The following is an 18,597-nucleotide window of genomic DNA, read 5'->3' on the forward strand; positions in this document are numbered from 1 at the left end:
TTGGAATTCAGGATTTGGCAAAAGGGATACTTTTTTTTTATTTTTTTATTTTTATTAAAATGTTGTATTGATTCATAAATTAACACAAGAAATACAACAACATCTTTATCATGAATCAAAAACTTTTAACATTAAACCCCCACTATATCCCCTCCCCCTACCAAACTCTCAAACCACCCTGACCCCCCCACGAACACCCCTGTGGTCAATAGAATATAGACACACACACACAGAAAACTAAAACAACAACATAAAATAACATACAATAATCAAGTATAACAATAATAATAATAATAATAATAAAAAAAAAAATTTAAAATAAAGAAACTTTAAATTACTCCCTCCACCGCCCCACCTCGAGATTCCCTCAAAAATGCTAAATAATTGCCCCATTTCTTATTGTAAGCTTCCCTAACCCCCATCCTAATACTCGACCCCTCCTTGAAGGCAGCCACCCTCCCCATCTCTGCGCACCACTCCGGGAACGAGGGTGCTCCATCCGACTTCCAACTCCTCAAAATAACCTGTCTACCAATCATCACACCGATCAAAACCCAGTCCTTCATGTGCTTATCTACCAAATCCATGACCTCCCTATCACCCAAAATACAGAGTCTGGGGCAGAACAAGACCTGAGTGCCCAACACATCGCACGCAAAACTTTGCACCTTCAGCCAAAATTCTTGGATCTTAAGGCACCCCCAAAAAACATGGATGGTGTCTCCATCTTCAGTATGGCATCGCCAGCAGATGGGTGTGTCCTTAAGACCAAGCCTATACAATCTAGAGGGGGTCCAATAAAATCTATGTAAAATCTTAAATTGCATAAGGCGAACCTTTGGATCACTAGATGCAGACTTTATGTTTTTTAGAATCCTTGCCCACACTCCGTCCTCCAATACCAAGTTTAAATCTTTCTCCCATAATCTTTTAAGAGAATTTAAAGCTCGGTCCCCCAGACTCTGAATTAACAAGGAGTAATACACTGATGCCTCATGACCCTTCCCAAAAGCAGCAATCACTTTCCAGAGTATCTGCCACTCTAGGGGGTGTATGCTACTCCCAAAAACAGAGCAGAGCAGGTGGCGCAGCTGTAAATACTTATAAAACTGAGATCTGGGAATCCCAAAATGCTGAACCAAATTTTCAAAAGATCTCAATACTCCACCCTCATATAGGTCACCAAGTGCATTAACCCCCCTCACAATCCAATCTGACCAACAGAAAGGGGACTTATTAATGCATAGTTTAGGGTTCTGCCATATGCTCGAGGCAACATTTAAATAAATATCAGAATTAAACACTCTGGACACTTTTGTCCATATCGAGTGTAAATACAAAATAACAGGGTGCGACTTAACCTCTCCAGCTAGTTTAATCGAAAGGCTTTGCAGTGGCGAGATAGGGGCAAGAACTTCCTTTTCAATACAAAACCAGGGAGGAGCTCTCTCAGGTGGAAGCGACCAATGAACCAAATGTCTAAGACCGAATGCATAATAATAAAATAAAATCTTGTGTAGGCCTAACCCACCTTTGTCAATCGGCCTATGTAATTTACTGAAATTTAACCTGGGATGCTTACCATTCCAAATGAAGGACTTCACTATGCTATCAAATTGCTTAAAATAAGAGAGAGGGACATCTACAGGGAGAGATAGTAGCAGATAGTTAAATTTTGGAATGCAATTCATTTTAATAACATTAACCTTCCCAATCATCGATAAGTGTAATGAAGCCCACCTGTCCACATCATTCGGAAAACTTTTTATTAAGGGATCAAAATTAACTCTGACTAAATCAGACAAATTTGCTGGGAATAAAATTCCCAAATACTTAATTCCTTGTTTGGGCCACATGAAGGCGCCCGGCTGAAAAGCCGTTACTGGACAGTACGCTGTCAAAGCCAAAGCTTCGGATTTAGACCAGTTGACTCTGTATCCTGAGAATTTGGAAAAGGAGTTAATAATTTTGTGGAGGCAAGGCATGGATCTAGTGGGGTCGAAGACGAATAATAAAATATCATCTGCGTAAAGCAGAAGCTTATGCGCTACACCTCCCGCCGTCACCCCTGGAAAATCATCCTCCTTTCTTATTGTGGCTGCTAATGGTTCCAGGGCAAGACAGAACAATAATGGGGAAAGAGGGCAACCCTGCCGGGTGCCCCTATCCAGAGTAAAATAATCTGAAATTAACCCATTTGTTTGTACCGCTGCTACAGGGTGTCTATAAAGTAACTTAATCCAACCAATAAATGTATTCCCGAACCCATACCTTTCCAAAATCTTGAAAAGATAATCCCATTCTACCATATCAAATGCCTTTTCGGCATCAAGAGAGATGGCAGCAACCGGAGATTGTTCATTTGCTACTGACCACATGATATTGATGAAACGCCTAATATTATCAGAAGAACTACGGCCTCGAATAAACCCCACCTGATCTATATGTATAAGAGATGTCATAACTTTACTTAATTGATTAGCCAGAATTTTGGACAAAATTTTTACATCTAACTGGATCAGCGAAATTGGGCGGTAACTTTTACACTCGTTTGGATCCTTATCCTTTTTTAGAATCAGACTGATCCGGGCTTGTGTCATGGTTGGCGGAAGCTTTCCATTCTTTAATGAATCAGTATAAACTTCTAACAAAAGTGGCGCCAGTTCTGTAGCATAAGATTTGAAAAACTCAGCGGCAAAGCCGTCAGGCCCTGGGGCCTTGCCTGTAGGCAGGGACTTAATTACCTCATCAAGCTCCTCCAAGGTTATCTCAGAATCAAGAGAGTTTTTTTGCTCATTCGTCAGTTTAGGGAGATCTAATGGTTCCACAAAGTTCCTAATATCTTCATCAGTAGACGAAGACATGGACCTATAGAGATCAAGATAGAACTCTTTAAAAGCATTATTAATATCAATAGCTGAGGTAAATATTTCACCACAAGCAGATTTCACTGAGGGAATGATAGAAAAAGACTCTCTCTGCTTTATATATCTAGCCAAAAGTTTTCCTGCTTTATCACCTGACTCAAAGTATGACTGTCTTGCCCTGAATAACCAAAACTCCACTTTCTGTGACAGAATAGTATTATATCTGTATTTCAAACGAGTCAATTCTCTGAGGCCATCAGATGACATACGGCGCTTCAGCTCTGCCTCTGCACTTTTAATATTTCCTTCCAACTCCACGAGTTCTTGTGCTTTGGATTTTTTGATGAATGAGGCATACTGTATGATCCGACCCCTAAGAACCGCCTTAAGTGCCTCCCAAGCCACGCCCACAGAGGATACCGAGGACCAGTTGGTCTCCATATAAACACTGATTTCAGTCTTTAACATTTGTTGGAAATCAGGATTTTGCAAAAGGGACACATTAAGGCGCCAACTATAAGATTTATTTTTCTCTATATGTGGCATCACCTCTAAACTCACCAGGGCGTGATATGAGACTAAGATATTTCCAATTGAGCAATCAACAACAGATGAAATAAGGGATTTGGATATTAAAAAAAATCTATTCTAGAATAAATCTTGTGGACTGATGAAAAAAATGTATAGTCCCTACCAGATGGGTTCAAAAGTCTCCAAATGTCTGTAAGACCAAGATTTTTACACATCCTGTGAAGCATCAATGTTGCTCTAGGGGATTTACACACTTTTGCTTCACTATGATCAAGCACTGAGTCCATCAAAAGATTAAAGTCTCCTCCCAATATTATATCCTGAGGGGTGCCAGTGGTTTGCAACATCCCTTCAAGATCTATAAAAAAGCCATGATCATCAGCATTAGGTGCGTAAATATTAGCCAAAATCAACCTTTGCCCTTGAATTTCAGCTAAAACAATAATCACTCTTCCTAATTTATCTTTGCTCTGTTTGAGACATTTGAATTGTAGATGTTTATTTAACAATATAATGACTCCCTTGCTCTTACTTGAGCCAACACTAAAGAAAACATGTCCACCCCATATCTTCCCAAATTTTTCAGCTTCCTGCGGGGAGAGATGTGTTTCTTGAAGAAACACTATATCATATTTCTTACGTTTAAGAAAAGTAATAACCTTCCTTCTTTTTATGGGGTACCCCAACCCATTCACATTCCATGTGGAGAGAGATAGTACACTCATATTAACATTTGACATTTTGATATAGAAAAAAAAATAAATTTTGTGTCAAAAACAAAATTATATAGACCACATTCCCCAATAGTGGAATTCAACCCCCGAACAAAACAAACAGAAAAAAGAAAAACGTGCGCATTAACCCCGTGCACGAGAGCGCCAACCAGCGACAATCCCTCTAAACTCAAAAGGTCCATGAACGCCCACGAGTCCCCATGACAACTTTGCCATCGGATTGCTCAATTTTGCCTCACAAATTTGTGAGGCAAAATTACATAACAGAAAATACTTTGTAAAATAAACCCAGTCAATAGGAACACTAAGAACGTGTAGATTCATTCACAGAACTGTTTTAAAGGTGTGATCTTCCACAAGACATATTCCAGCTGATATAAAACCATTCATATTCCTAGGACAGACAAACGAATGTTCAGTGAGCCAGCTGTTATGAGCTCAGCGGATGACGTAATCATTCCAATGTCCCATAAAAAAATTAAAAAAACTCAACAAAACAAACTACAGCCAGCAGGAGGAATAAGCACAAAGAATGAACAGATTAATCCACATCTGTTCCAAGGAGTGTTATTCAATAGAACAAGCTCCAGCCGCTAGGCGGAACAATACAAAAAGAAACAACACCGGCATCCCGGTTCCCCGGATGGTCGAGTCAATTCACTCAGAGGCTGCATAAAAGTATATACCATGACTTACATAATCCGTCGGCTTCATAAAAAAAATCCTTTGTGTGAGCAGCATGTAGATATTTTGCGGTCATCTGTAGTGTCCACTCTCAATCTGTCCGGGAACTTCAATGCAAAAGTAATCTTTTATCAATGCAAAAGTTTCTTTAAGGAAAAGTGTTATTCACAAAACAAGCTCCAGCCGCTCGGCGGGGCCAACGCAAAAAATCCAAAATGTTGCCCAGCATCCTCAAGAGTTAGTATAGCGAGTCAGGCCCACTCACATGAGAAACATCCAATGGTTTACTCAGTCATTGATTCTATAAAAGACATTGCCAGATTTGGACATGTGAATACTTTGCGACCGACCTTCGTTTCTATTCTCAGTTTGGCAGGAAACATCAGAGCAAACGAGATGTTTTTCTGATGTAAGAGTTTCTTACATTCCTTGAACCGATCGTGTTTCTCTCTTGTCAAACTCGCAAAGTCCGGGAACAAGAAAATATTATGGTTCTTCCAAGAAAGCTTCCCTTTGCTCCTCACCTGGCACAACACAAGACCTTTATCGGATGATCTCAGAAATCTGGCCAGAATCGATCTAGGCCTGTCTCCCTCAGCAGATCTGTGAGACGGGACTCTGTGAGCTCGATCAATTTCCAGCTTGTGGCCTGTTATGTCGAGCAGACTCAGGAAAAACTCGTCTAGGAATTTCACCATATCTCTGCCCTCCTCAAGCTCAGGAATTCCAACAATTCGAACGTTATTCCTGCGGCTTCTATTTTCAAGATCTTCAAGCTTTTCAAGGAGATGTTCCAGATCAACTTTGGTCGCGGGTGGATTAGCGGTTAATTCCCTCTCCGAAGATTCCAGAAAATCGATTCGTTTTTCAACATCAGTCACTCTTGTACCTAACTCGGAGAATTTTATTTCCATCACCGTGATCGATCGATGTATTACAGCGAGATCCTCCAAGTCAGCAAGAATCTTCGTCAACATTACCGACATGTTGGACAACTGACGCTGGATCTCCTCTCTCGCCGCGCCATCCAAATCAAGTCCCCGGTCTGTAGGCCTGTCGGGGCTTTCATCCTGAACACGTAAGTGTCTTTTAATGTCTCCCGAGCCCGAGGATTTTGACTTCTTTGCCATGTTTTGCAACAAAGGGCAAATGTGTAACAAATTTCACCAGATTATAATATGAAAATAATCGAAAATTCAGCAAAGTGCGCAGAGCTCGTCGTTCACACATCTGCTCCTTGCATGGCATCCAGGGTGTCTACTCGGCAAAAGGGATACATTAAAGCGGCAACTATATGATTTCCTTTTCTCCATATGTGGCAGCACCTCTAAACTCACCAGGGCGTGAGCTGAGACTAAAATGTTTTCAATTGAGCAATCAACAATATATGAAATGAGGGACTTAGATATATAAAAAAAAACATCTATCCTAGAATAAATCTTATGGACTGTTAAAAAAATGGTATAGTCCCTACCAGATTGGTTCAACTCTCTCCAAATATCTGTAAGACCAAGATTTTTACACATCCTGTGAAGCATCAATGTTGCTCTAGTGGGCTTGCACACTTTTGCTTCACTAAGATCAAGGACTGAGTCCATCAAAAGATTAAAGTCTCCTCCCAGTATTATATCATGAGGGTTGCCAGTGGCTTGCAACATCTCTTCCAGATCTATAAAAAAAGCCCTGATCATCAATGTTAGGTGCGTAAATATTAGCCATAATAAGACTTTGCCCCTGAATTTCTGCTAAAACAATAATGACTCTTCCTAATTTATCTTTAATCTGTTTGAGACATTTGAATTGTAGATGCTTACTTATCAGTGTAATGATCTCCTGCTCTTACTTGAGCCAGCACTAAAGAGATCATGTCCACCCCATATCTTCCCATTTTTCAGCTTCCTGTGGGGAAAGATGCATTTCCTGAAGAAACACTGTATCATATTTCTTATGCTTAAGAAGAGAAATAACCTTCCTTCTTTTTATGGGGTGCCCCGACCCATTTACATTCCACTTAGAGAGAGACAATGCACTCATATTAACATCTGACATTTTGACATATGAGAAAATATAGATTGTGTGTCGAAAACAAAATTATAAAGACCACATTCCAACATTAATGCAACAATCAAACCCTGAACTTCCCCCCAGAACCAAAAACAGAAAAACATTAATTAACCCCGTGCATGACAGCACAAACTGGCATCCATCCCTCTAAACTCAAACAGTCCATGTACGCCTAAGAGAGCCCCCGCGACAACTTTTCCTTCAGATCGCTCAAGTTCGGAGTTTCTATACAAATTTTGTGAGACAGAGTTACACAACAACAGATAATCTATTAAACAAACTCCAGCCAATAGGTGGAATAAACACAAACAATGTGTAGATTCATCCACATAATTATCCCAAAGGTGTGTTATTTCACAAAACAAACTCCAGCCGGTAGGTGGAAACAGCACAAAAAAAAAAAAGAAAAAAAAAAAGGGGCCGCTCATTTTCATCGGACAGTCAAATGAATGTTCAGTGAGCCGGCCCATTCAGCTGCTACATGAGTGCAACAAATTACCTAATCACTCCAATGTCTTGAGAGAAATACTCCACAAAACAAACTTCAGCCAATAGAAGGCATAAGCACAAAGAACGTGCAGATTCATCCACTCAACAGTCCTGAAGGAGTGTTACTTCACAAAACAAACTCCAGCCACTAGGCGGAACCAGCACAAAAAGAAACAAAAAAGGCGCTCAGTTCCTCGAACAGTTGCGTGAATGTTCAGTGAGTCGGTCCATTCGGCTACAACATGAGTACCACAAAATAACTTACACAGTCCACTGACTTCATGAAGGACAATGCTTGCTGTGGGCATATGAATGTTTTACGGCCATCCTTAGAATCTGTTCTCAATTTGGCCGGGAACATCAGTGCAAAAACTAACTTCTGTTGATGTAAGAGTTTCTTGCATTCCTTGAATCGATCATGTTTCTCTCTTGTCGAATTCGCAAAGTCTGGGAACAAGAAAATGCTGTGGTTCTTCCAAGAAAGCCTTCCTTTATTCCTCACCTTGCACAACACGTTATCTTCATCAGATGATCTCAGAAATTTGGCCAGAATTGATTGAGGCCTGTCTCTCTCAGCGGATCGCCGAGCCGGAACCCTGTAAGCTTGCTCGATTTCCAGCTTATGGCCTGTTATGTCAAGCAGATTCGGAAAAAGCCTGTCCAGGATTTTCACCATATCCTGACCCTCTTCGTCTTCAGGAATTCCAACGATTCCGACATCATTCTGCCGGTTGCGGTTCTCCAAGTCCTCCAATTTCTCCCAGACGCGCTCAAAATCCACCTTGGTCACTAGCGGATTAGCAGCTAGTTCCCTCTCCAATGATTCCAGATAACTGATCTGTTTTTCGACATCACCCACTCTTGTGACCACCTCAGTGAATTTCATCTCCATGGCAGTGATCGATCAACGTATTACAGCAAGATCCTCCAAGTCAGCAACGACCTTCATCATCATTGCCAACATGTTCAACAATTCTTGCCAAATTTCCCTCACTTCTCCGGCCAAATCGACTCCCGGGCTTGCTGCCTGCTGCTCAGGGGCGTCAGCTTGAGCACGTAAGTGTCTTTTAATGTCTCCAGAGCCCGAGGATTTTAAATTCTTTGACATATTGTCTTCCTAGAACAGTTATGGAACAGGGTGTATTGAATCTCACTGGTTTATGACATAAAAAGTATTAAAACTAGCAAATTGCACAGAGCTCGCCGTTCACATGTCCGAACCACGCATGGCACCACGTGACTCCCGACATTTCACAGTCTTAATGTAAAGTAGTGATCCTAACTGACCTAAGACAGGGAATGTTTTCTACGATTACATGTCAGGAATTGTGAAAAACTGAGTTTAAATGTATTTGGCTAAGGGGTATGTAAACTTCAGCTGTATCTGTGCATCCCTTTTCTAACATTAAACTATTCTACACACATCTGACAAAGGCCCCACTGAAAACATCTCCTGTCAAACAATTACTGAGCAATCATTCTTGATTGGAATGTAAGATGAATCATGTCAATATTTAAAGTGTGCATTGCATGCAAACAAGGCTTTCAGTGAAGTCATGGTCGGATACACATTTGTGTTCATGCTTCCAGTTGGTGTGCAGAACACACTTTTCTGGGGCTGAACGATTAATCAATCTAAAATCGAAATCAGGATATGAGGTAGTGTGAATATCAAACCGCAAAGTTGCAATTTAATTAAATAAATATATCGTTTGCACATGCTGCTCACTGTGCTTATTGTACATGTACACAGCTGTATTCTCTATAGTATTACACATACTCAATGCACACGTGAGGCCAATGACCTGAGCGTTTTAAATTAACAGCGCTCTAGATGCACATTTGTGCAATTCCAAATATTCTTGGATAAAAGTTATTATCCAAATATAAAGTAACTTAATAGCACCGGGTTTTTGTGGACAAAAGAGTGGATGAGAGCATTTCTCTTCCTTCATTTCTTCCTTTAGTGAACCGCCAAAATAAAGGCCCAAATAGCTATACTGCATACAGATTAAGAAAATATTACATAAATATGGTACTGTTTTAAAATAATAGTAATAGTTGCTGATTTTTATTAATTGTTTTTTTTATCCCTTTTTTCTCCCAATTTGGAATGCCCAGTTCCCAGTACTTAGTAGGTCCTTGTGGTGGCGTGGTTACTCACCTAAATCCGGGTGGCGGAGGATGAGTCTCAGTTGCCTCCACTTCTGAGACAGTCAATCCGCGCATCTTATCATGTGGCTCGTTGTGCATGACACTGCAGAGACTCCGCATGTGGAGGCTCATGCTACTCTCCGCAATCCACGCACAACTTACCACGTGCCCCATTGAGAGCAAGAACCACTTATCGTGACCGCGAGGAGGTTACCCCATGTGAATCTACCCTCCCTAGCAACCGGGCCAATTTGGTTGCTTAGGAGACCTGGCTGGAGTCACTCAGCACACCCTGGATTCGAATGTGCGACTCCAGGGGTGGTAGTCAGCGTCAATACTCGCTGAGCTTCCCAGGCCCCATAATAGTTGCTGTTGTTAATATTATTCAAAAATAGATTACCATTATAATTTCTTAACTTAATAATAAATTATTATTGGGTTCCAAATAATAATAATGAAAAGTGGGTTAAGATCCTATCGCAAAGTCAAAGTAAAAAAAAATAATAAAAAAAAAATAATAAAAAAATAGGTACAATGTGAAGATGATGTGAATCTGTGTTTTTTCCCCTCTGCATTTCACTGTATTTTTTTGTATTTATTTAATCTGTTTTTTTAAGTGGAACACCATTTCTTGAACAGCATTTCTGCCATGACTTAATTTTGGTCACAAGGAAACACTTACTAGTTTATTTATTTATATTTATTTATTTATTTAATGTTAATAATCATATCACAGTTCAAATCGCAACACAATACTTTCAAAATAATCACAGATAGATTTTTTTGTCCAAATCGTTAAGCCCTGCGCTCTCCATATGCTGGACTTCACATTCAGACTTCCTCCACAGAGTCCCTGCCAGCCCAAACACCAATGAACCATTCTAAACTGTCACAGACATCTAAGTTATGTGCCATTTAGTCTCACAGAACCAGAATTTTGACCATCTGCAAATTTACACTTTTTAGCTTATTTTGGCAAAGAGACCTGGCTGACACATAAAGTAACCAGCCACGATTTGTTCTTATGTGACATTTGCATGCCACTCTCCGCCCTCAGACATACGGGTATAAAAGGAGATGGCATGCACCACTCATTCAGATTTATGCTGAGGAGCCGATAGAGAGTCCCGGCCATGTCAGCGACCCGTTCAGCGCCACGGCAGGAGGGACACAATGTCTCATTCCCTCTATCAGGGAACAGAGGTTACATCAGTAACCAAGACGTTCCCTGTCTGTCACTCACTCGACGTTTTGTCGATGTAGTGACACTAGGGGTTCCTATAGGCTGTGTGCCTTGCAGCGAGCACTCAACCACGTCGTTACCTTCCAGCAAGTTAGGTAAGGTGTCTCCCTAGTCCCGTTAAGGGTGGGGTGGGGGGCAGAGGAGGCACTTACCCAAGTAGGCTACCGGCAGTGCCTTTCCTGATTTGCTGTTAAGCAATTTCCCGCCGAGCACTTTCTAGAATAGCGCTGAGAAGGAAGGAGAGCACTACGGAGACCACATCCTACTGGAGGGAGGTTAACATGTGGAGAATACCTCACATGGACTTACCAACAGGGAAGTTCACATATGAAATGATACCACCGGAGGACCCTGTCTACAGAGAGGGTACGCAGCCACAGTGGCCGAGGCAAAGAAAGCTCTGGTGAGGGGAAACACAGGGTTCACCCAAGGGGAAACCAAACAGTGGAAACTCATCATACAGGATTACCAAGGGGGAATCACCACGCATGGAGCACTGAGCCCGAGCACATGGGCTCACCTGAAAAGGGTCATACCACGAGAACTGGGCCTGGTGTCGTTACTCATCCGCTGAATTCGTCACCAAACAGTGCTTAAGAATTAAAGAGGCATCCGGGGTTCACCGGATAAGGGGAACTGTTGTGGACAAAAAGGCGCACATTATCACCTTTGAAAAAGGGGAAAGGTGCAATGCAAGCGGTACACCCAACCAGCCACCCGATCTACCTGCTGTTACCGTGTAACACTCGGGTCAAAACCGGGTCTATGCGTAGGTTATAAAACCTCACAAAGGTATTGGGTGTAGTTCAACCTGCAGCTCTGCACATGTCTGCTAGAGAGGTCCCCCTTGCCAGTGCCCAGGAGGATGCAACACCTCTAGTGGAGTGCACCCGGACTCCCAAGGGGCACGGCAAGTCCTGAGTTTGGTATGCAAGAGAAATGGCATCCACAATCCAATGGGTTAGCCTCTGCTTGGAGACAGCTTTCCTCTTCTGCTATCCTCCAAAACAGACAAAGAACTGCTCTGAGCATCTAAAGCTCTGTGTGCAGTCCAGATAGATTCACAGGGCATGAACTGGACACAGCAACAACAAGGCCAGGTCTTCCTCCTCTGAAGGGAGTGCTTGCAGGTTCACCACCTGGTTCCGAAAAGGAGTGGTGCGAACTTTGGGCACATAACTGGGCTGGGGTCTCAAGATCACATGAGAGTGTGCCGGCCCGAACTCCAGGCATTCGCTGGTAAAAGAGAGCGCCTGCAGGTCTCCCACCCTCTTGATGGAAGTGAGCGCCACCAGGAGGGCCATCTTCAGAGACAAAGTACTGAGCCTGGGGCTCAAAGGGGGCTCTCTGTAGGGCAGGTAGGACCACAGAGGGATCCCAAGAGGGAATCAGGTGCAGTCTAGGAGGATTCAACCTCCTCGCGCAATTGAGGAAACTGTTGATCAGGTCACTCTGTCGTGGGGGCCTCCCGTCCAGTGTGTTGTGGTAAGCTGCTATGGCAGCCATGTACACTTTCAGGCTAGAGGGAGACAGCCATCTCTCCAGCCCTTCCTGAAGGAAAGACAGCACAGACCCGACGGCGCATCTCTGTGTGCAGTTCCAGTTCACGAAGAGATGCCACTTTAAGGCATACAGCCGCCTCGTAGATCCGTAGATCAGATCCAAGAACCAAGTCCGGTTGGGCCAGTACGGTGCAATGAACAGGACTTGCTGCTTGTCCTCCCTGACTTTGCACAGAGTCTGTGCAATGAGGCTCACTGGAGGAGATGTATACTTGCATGGCCCCCGAGGCCAGCTGTGCGCCAAGGCACCCGTGCCGAGGGGAGTCTCGGAGAGGGAGTACCAAAGGGAGCAGTGAGAGAACTTTTGGGAGGCGAACAGGTTTACCTGCGCCTCCCCGAATCTCTCCCAAATAAGCTGGACTATGGAGCATTACCTGCTGTAAGAGCGCATCCACTGCACGGTTGAGGACGCCCGGATGGTGAGTGGCTCACAGCGACTTCAACGTCTGCTGACTCCAGAAGAGGAGGCGGCGGGTGAGTTGCGACATGCAGCATGAGCGTGCGCTGCCTTGGCGGTTTATGTACACTACGGTCACTGTGTTGTTGGTCCGGACCAACACATGCTTGCCCTGAATCAATGGCCGAAGCCTCCGCAGGGCCAGCAATACTGCCAGCAACTCTAAGCAGTTGATGCTCTGCCAAAGGAGTCGGGGCCCTGTCCAGAGCTCCGAGCCTGCCTACCCATTACACACGGCACCCCAGCCCGAGTTCAAGGCATCTGTTGTGACCACGACGTGCCTTGAGACCTGCTCTAGGGGAATACCTGCCTGTAGAAATGCCATGTCTGACCAAGGACTGAAAGTCTGATGGCACTGTGGTGTGATGGTCACACGCCGGGTGCCGTGGCGCTATGCCCACCTCGAGACTCAAGTCTGTAGCCAGTGCTGAAGCAGTCTCATATGCATCAACCCGAGGGAGAACCGCCGCAGAGGATGGCATATGTCCCAGGAGTCTCTGAAATTGTTTCACTGGCACCGCTACCTTCTGCCTGAAGGTCTTCTCATCTAGTATGCTTATCAAAGGCAAACCAAAGAAAGGGTCTGTGTTGAGGAAGTATGCGTCCTTCAAGTCAATGGCCGCGAACCAATCCTGATGCCGTACTGACACCAGGATGCGCTTATGCATTAACATCTTGAACGGAAGCCTGTGTAAGGCTTTGTTCAAAGCACGCAGATCCAAGATTGGGCGCGACCCTCCCCCTCTCTTGGGCACGATAAAATAAGGGCTGTAAAAGTCCTTGCACAACTCCGCTAGGGGGGCGGGCTATATTGCTCCCTTTGCCAGAAGGGTGGCAACTTCTGCTCGGAGGACAGAGACACCCTCACCCCACACCGTAGTTGAGAGGATGCCACAGAACCTGATGAGCCACAGCAAGGGGCTGGAGAGTGCTAACCAGACCTCCAGATTCCGTGCCAGTGGCACCTAGGGGATGACTGGACTTACCGTGCCTGGGCAGGGTGATCTGTGGCAAGGCAGAGCAGGCGCCCCACCTGGAAAACAGCCCAGGGGGAACGTGCTGCTCTGCAAGCCCGCAACGGTGGCCAGTGACTGGGGTGGGCGAGCAACCCCAGAGACCAGCACACTTACCTGTTCACCAGCTGTCTTTCGACGGAGAACAAGGGAATGGGAGATACTCGCGTTCACCTGATCGAACAGAAAGACTTCCAGCACCTGGCCTTCGCGAGTGCGATCCGGAAAGCAAACATCTTAGCTTCTCGAGTCGACAACAAAAAATATCTTGGATCCACCTATCGTATGATGGGGCAACGTGTTTTCATTTAAGAAGAATGGCTCATCTAGCTATAACTGTAGTAAAAGCAATAACACTTTACACTTTAAGGGAAACAGTAGGGTCAACATTAAGAGTACTTATTAAGTTATAAATAACTGAAATAAAATGTTTCTGACCTGCATTTTAGGTGAGATCAAGGGGGCATTCAGGAGGGTGATTGGGGTAGTGAGGAAACAACTTTTGAACAAAATGTCTAACCTGAAAAAAATGAAACAAATTACTTCTGGGCAGATTGTATTTAGTAGACAGAAATGAGAAAGATGTAAATACCCCATCTACATACGGGTCATTGAGCGTAACAAGGCCATTGACTGACCAAATGCGGAATGCAGGGTCAAAGCAAGATGGAGCCGAAAAGGTGACTATTTAAAATGGGTGTATAGATAGAAGCTCTATGCAAACCGAAATGTTTCCTGAATTGGACCCAGATTTTAATAGAGCTAGTGTCAACTGGATTGGTTGAGATTTTAGTAATAGCTAAAGGAAGCTGAGAGCAAATAACAGAATACAAAGTGCCTTTTGATGATGCAGTCTCTATGTGGGCCCAAGAGGGGCAGGTTTCAGCATGGATAGAGCTATTCCAGTAAAGAATTTGATTAATATAACAAACCCAGTAATATTGTTGGAAGTTAGAAAGTGCCAGGCCTCCTTTAAACTTAGAAAGTTGAAGAATTGATTTTTTGAGACGCGCCAGCTTGTTTCCCATAGAAATGAATGCAAAGTGCCATCAAATTTAGTAAAAAAGTCTTATTAATACAAATTGGAATATGTTAAAAAAGATAAAGGAATTTGGGCAAAATAACTATTTTAACAAGATTAATGCGATCGACAAGGTATAAAGGAAGCAAGGTCCAACTGGACATCTAATTTGGTTTTATCCACAAGTGGTTGAAAATTCTTAACAAATAAATTATTATATATTATATATATATTATATCTTGAAGGTAAAAAGAGAGTACGAGAGCTTCCTAGCCTCAGCATTATCAAAACAATTTAGCTTTTTTGCAAATTTATCTTGTAACCAGATAAGTGGCCAAATTTATTAAGAATTTTCAAAATAATAGGCAAGGAAGAGGGCGGGATTAGAAATTTACAATAAAAGATCGTCAGCATAAAGAGAAAGTTTATGAACTAAACTGTAACATGAAATTCCCTCAAAACCATTGTGGCTACGAAGCCAGATAGCAAGAGGCTCTATAGCAAGATTAAAGAGTAAAGGGGAAAGAGAGCAACCCTGACATGTCCCACGGTGAAGAGAAAAGAGGGGTGACCGCAAGCCATTAGTGAGCACAGAGGCGACAGGGGATGAATAAAGAAGCTGAATCCAAGAGATAAAGTTAGAATCAAATCCAAATTTCTCCAAAAAAAAAAAAAAGAAAAAAAAAAAAGATAAACCCATTCTAACCTGTCAAAGGCTTTTTCAGCATCTAAAGACAGGATGATTTCTGTCGAATCAGATGGGGGGGAGAAAAGAATATTAAGAAGCTTCCTAGTATTAAAAAAAGAATGTCGGAGGTCACGTGACACCATGCAAGCGGCAGACATGTGAGTGACGAGCTCTGTGCACTTTGCTAAATTTTAAATTATTTTCATGTTATAATCTGGTGAATTTTGATACACCCAGTTACACATTTGCCCTCTGTTGCAAAACATGGCAAAGGAGTCAAAATCCTCGGGCTCTGGAGACATTAAAAGACACTTATGTGTTCAGGATGAAAGCCCCGACAGGCCTACAGACCGGGGATGTGATTTGGATGGCATGGTGGGAGAAGAGATCCAGTGTCAGTTGTCCAACATGTCGGTGATGTTGACGAAGGTTCTTGCTGACTTGGAGGATCTCACTGTAATACGTCGATCGATTACAGCGATGGAAAAAAAATTTCTGAGCTAGTTACAAGAGTGACTGATGTTGAGAGACAAATCGATTTTTTGGAATCTTCGGAGAGGGAATTAACCGCTAATCCACCCACGACCAAAGTTGATTTGGAACATCTCCTTGAAAAGCTTGAAGATCTTGAAAATAGAAGCCGCAGGAATAACGTTCGAATTGTTGGAATTCCTGAGCATGAGGAGGGCAGAGATATGGTGAAATTCCTAGACAAGTTTTTCCCGAGTCTGCTCGACATAACAGGCCACAAGCTGGAAATCGAGCAAGCTCACAGATTTGCTGAGGGAGACAGGCCCCGATCGATTCTGGCCAGATTTCTGAGATCATCCGATAAAGATCTTGTGTTGCGCCAGGCGAGGATCAAAGGGAAGTTTTCTTGGAAGAACCATAATATTTTCTTGTTCCCGGACTTTGCGAGTTTGACAAGAGAGAAACGCGATCGGTTCAAGGAATGTAAGAAACTCTTACATCAGCAAAAGATCACTTTTGCTCTGATGTTTCCGGCCAAACTGAGAATAGAAATGAAGGACGGTTGCAAAGTATTTACATGTTCCAATCAGGCAATGTCTTTTATTGAGTCAGTGGGTGAGTAAACCATTGGGTGTTTCTCATGTGAGTGGGTCGACTCGCTGTACTTACTCTGGCTTTTGAGGAAGCTGGGCGTCATTTTGGTTTCTTTTTGCTTTTTGCGTAAGCTCCGCTGAGCGGCTGGAGCTTGTTTTGTGAATAACATTTTTCCTTAAAGAATCTTTTGCATTGATGAAAGATTACTTTTGCACTGAAGTTCCCGGCCAGTTTGAGAGTGGACACTATGGATAACCGCAAAATATCTACATGCTCACACAAAGGATGTCTTTTAAAAAGTTGATGGATTGTGTAAGTCATGGGATATACTTTTATGCGGCCTCCGAGTGAATTGACTCAACCATCCGGGGAACTGGGATGCCAGTTTTGTTTCTTTTTGTATTGGTTCCGCCTAGCGGCTGGAGCTTGTTCTACTGAATAACACTCCTTTGGAACAGCTGTGGATTAATCTGTTCGTTCTTCGTGCTTATTCCTCCTGCTGACTGTAGCTTGTTTTGTTGAGTTTTTTTATGGGATATTGGAATGATTACGTCATCCGTTGAACTCATAACAGCCAGCTCACTAAACATATCTGAACAGTTTTATATCAGCTGGAATTTGTTTTGTGGAAGATCACACCTTTGAGACAGTTCTGTGAATGAATCTACACATTCTTTGTGTTCATTCTTCCTATTGGCTGGGTTTATTTTACAAAGTATTTTCTGTTATGTAATTTGTGAGGCAAAATTGTGCAATCTGATGGCAAAGTTGTCGTGGGGGCTCGTGGGCGTTCATAGACCTTTTGAGTTTAGAGGGATTGTTGCCGGTTGGCGCTTTCGTGCGCAAGGTTAATGAGCATGTTTTTCTTTTTTTTTGTTTGTTTTGTTCGGGGGGAAGTTCGGGGTTTGATTGTTTCACTAATGGGGAATGTGGTCTGTATAATTTTGTTTTTGACACACAGTTTATTTTTTCTACTATATCAAAATGTCAAATATTAATATGAGTATACTGTCTCTCTCCACATGGAATGTAAATGGGTTGGGGCACCCCATAAAAACAAGGAATGTTATTACTTTTCTTAAACGTAAGAAATATGATATAGTGTTTCTTCAAGAAACACATCTCTCCCCGCAGGAAGCTGAAAAATTTGGGAAGATATGAGGTGGACAAGTTTTTTTTATTGCTGGCTCAAGTAAGAACAAGGGAGTCATTATATTGATTAATAAACATCTACAATTCAAATGTATCAAACAGACTAAAGATAAATTAGGGAGAGTCATTATTATTTTAGCTGAAATTCAAGGGCAAAGGTTGATTTTGGCTAATATTTACGCACCTAACACTGATGATCAGGGCTTTTTTATAGATCTTGAAGGGATGTTGCAAACCACTGGCACCCCTCAGGATATAATATTGGGAGGAGACTTAATCTTTTGATGGACTCTGTCCTTGATCACAGTGAAGCAAAAAGTGTGTAAACCCCCTAGAGCAACATTGACGCTTCACAGGATGTGTAAAAATTTTGGTCTTACAGATATTTGGAGACTTTTGAACCCATCTGGTAGGGACTATAAATGTTTTTCATCAGTCCATAAGATTTATTCTAGAATAGATTTTTTTTTATATCCAAATCACTCATTTCATCTGTTGTTGATTGCTCAATTGGAAATATCTTAGTCTCAGATCATGCCCTGGTGAGTTTAGAGGTGTTGCCATATACAGAGAAAAATAAATCATATAGTTGGCGCCTTAATGTGTCCCTTTTGCAAAATCCTGATTTCCAACAAATGTTAAAGACTGTTGAAATCACTGTTTATATGGAGACCAACTGGTCCTCAGTATCCTCTGTGGGCGTGGCTTGGGAGGCACTTAAGGTGGTTCTTAGGGGTCGGATCATACAGTATGCCTCATTCATCAAAAAATCCAAAGCACGAGAACTCGTGGAGTTGGAAGGAAATATTAAAAGTGCCGAGGCAGAGCTGAAGCGCCGTATGTCAGCTGATGGCCTCAGAGAATTGACCCGAT

General features: G+C 42.7%; 1 pseudogene; it reads left to right on the top strand.

Annotated features, from left to right (window-relative positions):
* LOC127410985 (EARP-interacting protein homolog) overlaps positions 1 to 18,597 on the top strand; it is a 95,355-nt pseudogene that overhangs the window by 46,005 nt on the left and 30,753 nt on the right.

The sequence above is a fragment of the Myxocyprinus asiaticus genome, chromosome 20 (assembly GCF_019703515.2).
Source record: "Myxocyprinus asiaticus isolate MX2 ecotype Aquarium Trade chromosome 20, UBuf_Myxa_2, whole genome shotgun sequence".
Lineage (NCBI taxonomy): Eukaryota > Metazoa > Chordata > Actinopteri > Cypriniformes > Catostomidae > Myxocyprinus > Myxocyprinus asiaticus.